At 40.1% G+C, this 6,016-nt stretch overlaps 1 protein-coding gene across 6 annotated transcripts in view; it reads right to left on the bottom strand.

Moving 5' to 3' along the window:
* LOC116701754 (oxysterol-binding protein-related protein 3) overlaps positions 1-3,582 on the bottom strand; it is a 21,031-nt gene extending 17,449 nt beyond the window's left edge. For 2 of the 6 annotated variants that reach the window (XM_032535632.1, XM_032535633.1), the window contains exon 1: positions 3,461-3,565. The gene's annotated coding sequence lies outside the window, so the exon portion shown is untranslated. Of the gene's footprint in view, positions 1-3,460 lie in introns of all 6 variants that reach the window. The other 4 variants (XM_032535634.1, XM_032535636.1, XM_032535635.1 and 1 more) reach the window with 3 other exon arrangements.
* Positions 3,583-6,016: the final 2,434 nt, after the last annotated feature.

Here is a 6,016-nt window from a genome sequence, read left to right as displayed (position 1 = left end):
CCCTTTGTCATTTTTGTTGCTATGTATATAGGGTCAAGTGCCAACAACTAACATCTCATTACAGTCTGATCAAGAATTTGTTTTATTACAATTTGGCATCTCTAAACAAAATCAAGGCTTTGTCCGTAAGTCCTTAGCTAACGTAAGCAATTAAATGCAGTTAAACAAAGAAACTGCGATCATGTGAAAATATTGACAATTAGTCAAATATGGAATAATTGTTACAGGCCTAATTAAAAAGGTATACCATAGCTACCGGCACCACATTTCGTGCGCAATTTACAGGACACCCTGCGGCTTTTAAGAAGCTGAGCCTTCACCAGTCACCAGTTTCCATGACAGGAGCTAAAGACAACTAGCCTGAAGCCAGAAGAATCGTCAGGCTGGAGTTTCGAGTCCTGGCATGACAAAGACACAGACATAGATTTAGCAGCCGGTCCATCTGCTTTGTGCCTATATACATTCTTGCAACAGCAGTACTGCCGTCAACCCAACAATCCAAATCTTTGAAGGCTATCTCCTCCCCATTACTGGCTGACTGGGACCGCAAAAAGGTCCTCACAGATGGCCCATCTGTGACTCTACCTCCAATAAAGCCTCAGAATCTTCTGGTAAAGCTTCTTCACGTTAAAACTGTGCATCATCCGCTTTTTATCAAACTGAGTGGGCATCAAATAGATTCAAATCTGGCAATGTTATCTGGCTACTTCATACATTAACACCCTTATTTTACAAAAAGTAGACAGATGTGTGGCAGCATATGGTTTTGCATTGGTTGGTGGCAGTAGCACTTTGCTTATCTGATCCGTGACATGGTGTCTGAGTGAGCGTTTAAACAGTATTTTTCATCTGAAAGTAAAACAGTGCCTGTGCTTCCTGTATGCATGCAAAAACAAAATTGATGTGGGCATCAGTAGAGGGATCAAAGAGCTAAAAGGCAGCCTAGATATGCCATTCGGCAGTCAGTTATTTTCATGTGCACTCAAAAAGAGACAAAAAAAAAAAGAGAACAAGCTTGTGAGCCAGCATTCCCATAGATTCTTGACCAATGTATTTTTGAACAGCCGCATCGCAAAAGATGTCTCTCCGTCTCTTTCCTGCTGAGACAAGGGACACTTTGTGTTACTGCTCAATCAGAGGTTGCTATGGATACAAAAAAAAGGCAAGAATATATTTAGTTTGTGTTTGTTCTTTATAGAGAATCTGAGGGCATAAAACACAGGGCTATTTATAGAACCTGTGCAGTTACCAGCAGAAATATAATTTCACATGAGTGTCAGAATCAAACCAGTCAGCTTGGCTGGAAGTAGGGCACAACATCCTATAACCTTATAAAACCATAAGAGATTACAGACAGGCTATTCTCAGATTGGCCACTTGGTGTATTAGTCAAGGCAGAAATGCTCTGTATGTAGTTACCAGCTTTTAAGTGGGTGTTGTGCAAAGGAGAGAGTGAGTCACATTGGCCATGCTGGATGTTCACGCCCAGAAATGTTACAGGAAGAATAAATATTTGGGCTGAACTGTAATCAGCTGACTGATAGACTTCATTGATTTCTGTGGCACAATCCTCTGTTGGGTTGAAATCATGGAAGTTAGGCAGGAACGGCCTGGAACAGAGCTCCCTGAAGTCAGCAGGGATTCAGTCTGTGTCTTGCTCAAGGGGTTTTTAGCAGAGCAGCTACATGCCAACACATGGGTTTGAACCCAGAGTGTTGCGTTGCAGAGCAGCCTCTTACTACTTCTACTCTTGGGACTGCAACTAATGATCATCTTTTTTAACAATTAATCTGGCAACTCTATTCTTGATTAATCGATTTATCACTTGCTCTAAGAAATGTCAGACACATCGGAAATTCCCAGAGACATCTTCAAATGTCATCCTCACTATCAGGATCCTCACAAAGAAGCTGGCACTGTTGCTTAAAACATGACTTCCAAGAATGGATTATCCAAATACTTGCCGATTATTTTTTTGATTTGTCAGCTAAACGTTTCAGCTCTAACTCTGCCTGCCAGATTAGACAGAGAACTGTAGAAGGTTTTTTTTTAACATAGGAATTGTAATTAACACTTTCTATCCTTCTCCATTATTTCTGTGAGTGATTTTTATGTATGCGAGATATATGTGTGTTTCTTGTGTCATGTTTGCATAAACTAATGGATGCCTAAAAGTTCCCTTGGGATGAATAAAATATCTATTTTCTGTCATGTAAACATCTTCACATATTCTATAACGTCATTACAGCTCTTTGAAACAGCCTCGCCCTCAGTTAAGATATGTAACAATAAACTTCAGGGCTACAGTTGTGTTTACACTAGGTTGGGTACTGGGCCGACATTGTGTGCCCACAGGCAGTCTGTGAATGCCCCACTGATTGATAGTTATGCCATCACCACTCATGCATAAAGTGATCCTGTCTGAACTAGTAGGTACTAGGTCAAGTATTGATTTACAGTATAATATAAAACAAAGCCACTCAAGCACAACAAAAGCCCGGAGTAAAAAAACACTTAAAGGCTCATGGACATTTAATGAATGAATGGTGAGTAGGATGCAATCAATGGTATTGAAAATTACATTTAGAAAATACTGAACATATTCATATGTTTGTTTTGCTCAACCAATAGACCATTAATCGTATTTCATTGATGCCTAAGAAAACTAGCAAGTATTCACTTTTGAGAAAATGAAACCTGGAATGACAGGGTTTTTTGGGGGGCATTTCTGCTCAAGAAATGACTTGTTATCAACTTGTTGTTGCAAAGTGTATGTTGATTAAGGATGTGTGTGTGGCCTCCTAGGAAACATACTGTCCTCAGTAGGCCTACTGCATATAAAAAAAACACAGGCTATGGCTACAAAGACTGTCCTTTCTAAAATACAGAAACACTGACATAACGTAAACTCAACTTTGAATGAATGTCTCCCGTCAAATCAGAACAAATCCCCACTACGTTTTTAACCTGAACACGCTGAATAACGTTAAATGAAATGGCACTACTTTTCTCATGCTGGGGTGATGTCAGCACAGCAACCAATGCGGATTGGTTAAATTATATTGTCATGACTCTACGGGAACAAACCACAGGTGTCTCGTTTAAATTCACAGCCCTGTTCTCAGTTCCTGTTGCCAACAGCCAACACAGCGTTTCAAACTTGTCGGCGCAGGCAAAATGTCCAATATTCCATGTGGTCGTGAACCCTGCGCTCACACAGCCTCGATAAAACCCAAACAGCACGTCAAACGGACACACGAAGGCACCAAATGCCACGAGAAAGTCCATTAATAATTCTATCGAAAGCGATATTTCATTTCAGCGCTGAAACACTGAGCTAAAGCCACGACAGAAGCGCTGTCAACTCTGCCGCTTAGTTCAAACGGAAGCTAGACAATAACCGCGAAAACAGAGACATAATTTCACATGAGTATGAGTATTAATAACAGGAAATGCTTACGGTTCTGTGGCGAAAGCTACAGCATCCTATCCTGATGGTAGAGACATACCTGGCTTTGGGCTACTGCTCCTCCTCGTTACAATGCCGGGGAGCTATGTGGAGGAGGCGGGTCTGCTTGGAGGGCAGGAGTGACTGACGCTCTACTGAGCCAATCACAATCGAGGACAAACCCGAGGGGCGGGAATAGGGGTTGGGCGGAAACCTTTTTGAACGTACCATTGAGTGACGTGGACAAAAATGTCAAAGTAAACATTACAAGGTGAAAGTTTAAAGTGCCCATGTTATGCTCATTTTCAGGTTCATAATTGTATTTTGAGGTAGTACCAGAATGGGTTTACATTTAGTTTCATTTTTTTGGTTTGGTTTCATTTTCACACCATATTTTTGCAGGTTACAATTACAGTAAAAAAAGAAGAAAGTTTTGAAGAAAAATGAAAATACTAGACAATGCCTGCTGCATTTATATAGTGCCTAAACTTGATTGGTGTATCTGCAATGAAGCAATCATGTATTTTTGCACCTGATGGCTGTGTTTCACAGATTGGCTCATAGGTGTGGTAATCTTTTTAATTTATTTATTTATTATTCAGAATACAATTGACAACTGTTCAGTCAACACAGTTCGTAATCAAATAAAACTATACATATACACTACATAATAACATATATATACTTTATATATATAGTGTAAATACAATAACATATATACATAGGTAATTTGACACTCAGTGCTTTGGAATTGCAAGGAAGTGACATCATGACATACGTCTGTGTCTAATGTATACAACTGTGTTTAGTGTTTTGCAAATCACTGTATGTGCTGTTTTGCAAAAAGTGTGAGGCTGACATTGTGCTTATAGTGGTGCACATCTGGGCCAATGTGTTGCTCCTTGCGTGTAAGGTTTTCATAATTGTGCAATACTTTGGATTTCAGTGTGTAAGCAATTGGCAAAAAATGCAATACATGATTTAACGTGCTACAGTGTCTTAATGTAGGCTGTCATTGTATCTGTTTGTTACCCCCACTCTCATATTTGGTTTTACTCATTTTAACATAAATTAGGCAACACACTTGTTTTACATCCTCTCACATTTATTCTGCCTTGTAGTCTGAGCTTACTGGGGTGGCAGTAGCTCACTCCGTAGGGGAGTTGGGTTGGGAACCAGAGGGTTGCTGGTTCAAGTCCTCGTACGGATCGAAGTATGCCCACTTAACTTCCTAGGCACTGCCAGATGCTCTTTAGCAAGGTACCCTACTCCCCCCCAACTGGTCAGAGCATTGGTCTAGCACTGGCAGCCCACTCACTCTAACATTTCTTCATTTGTGCATGAATAGGTCCTGAGCATTTGTGTGTATTTCAGGCCTGTGTGTAGTGATTATTAACAACAGTGTAAGTTGTAACTTCCCCACTGGGGATCAATTTGAAAACTGCTTAATTAAAAAAAAACAAAGGCTCCTTTTCCCCCTTAATCATTGATCACAACACTAATTGTGTACTACCACATAAGAACAGATGGTGACAGACAGAGGTTAGACTGTAGACCTACAGTCAAACTCCATCATGTAACCACAAATTAGGGAATGCAACTATTCCTTTTTATAATTGAGTAATGTGACAATTATTTTATTGATTAGATGTAATGAAGTGGAAAAATGCCCATTCTTACAAGTGATGTCATTAAATTGATTGTTTTGACTATGGAACAGTCTAAAACCTTAATACATTCAGTCAATTATCACTTAAAACAAAGAATGTTTTATGTTTTAATAAACTGGTCGTATTTCTTCATCACACAGTGAACAGTCCAATGTCAGAGTGTTTGGTGCTTTTCCTCAGACATTCTGGCTTCAAAAGATGGCTTAACCCACAAGTGCTGACTGTTTGCTGAAAGGATGAGTAAGTGAGAGAAGTTGTGTGATTGCACACAGACGGAATGAGCATGCGGGTGAAAGAATGAGCATGTGTTTATGTGTTTCTATTTAATGTCCATCTTAAATTATGCTCTGCATATCTTTCTTTGAAGAAAACTCTGCTCAGTCTGTTGACCTCTATTGTCCTTCTAGCTCTCTGTACCAGCTACATACCTAGGATTTGTTTACTCAACAAAACAAATGTCCTTCTTTGCATGGGCATGAGGCTGTTACTTCCTGTCTGGGCTTATTTCTATGGCAACAGAGGGGCAAGGAAAACATAAGATGTCAGGAAAAGACGTCTTTGAAAGGGAGAGTAAGAGAGAGCCGGGCGTGTCCACAAACTTAGAACCAACTAAACTAATGGCTGTTTTTGGAGTTTAAAAGGAATGTCGGCCTGACTGACTGAGAGAACTGATGGAGAGAAAATGAATGTTGATTGCTGACTTGAAGTAGTGTGATGTGAAGTGGAATACACAGAAAGATTAGTGTTTGTATCACATAGCTTTCCATTGTCAAACACAGGTGGGTACCCTTGTACTTACCGAAGCACAATTGTAGAAAGGAAACACCCTGACGTACCAGACAAGAGACTCTGAGCCACGCCTGCCTACACACACACACACACACACACACACACACAC

This window comes from Etheostoma spectabile, chromosome 14 (genome assembly GCF_008692095.1).
Source record: "Etheostoma spectabile isolate EspeVRDwgs_2016 chromosome 14, UIUC_Espe_1.0, whole genome shotgun sequence".
NCBI classification, from domain to species: Eukaryota; Metazoa; Chordata; class Actinopteri; order Perciformes; family Percidae; genus Etheostoma; species Etheostoma spectabile.
Note: the sequence above shows the minus strand (reverse complement) of the source record. Positions and strands in the feature narration are given on the sequence as shown.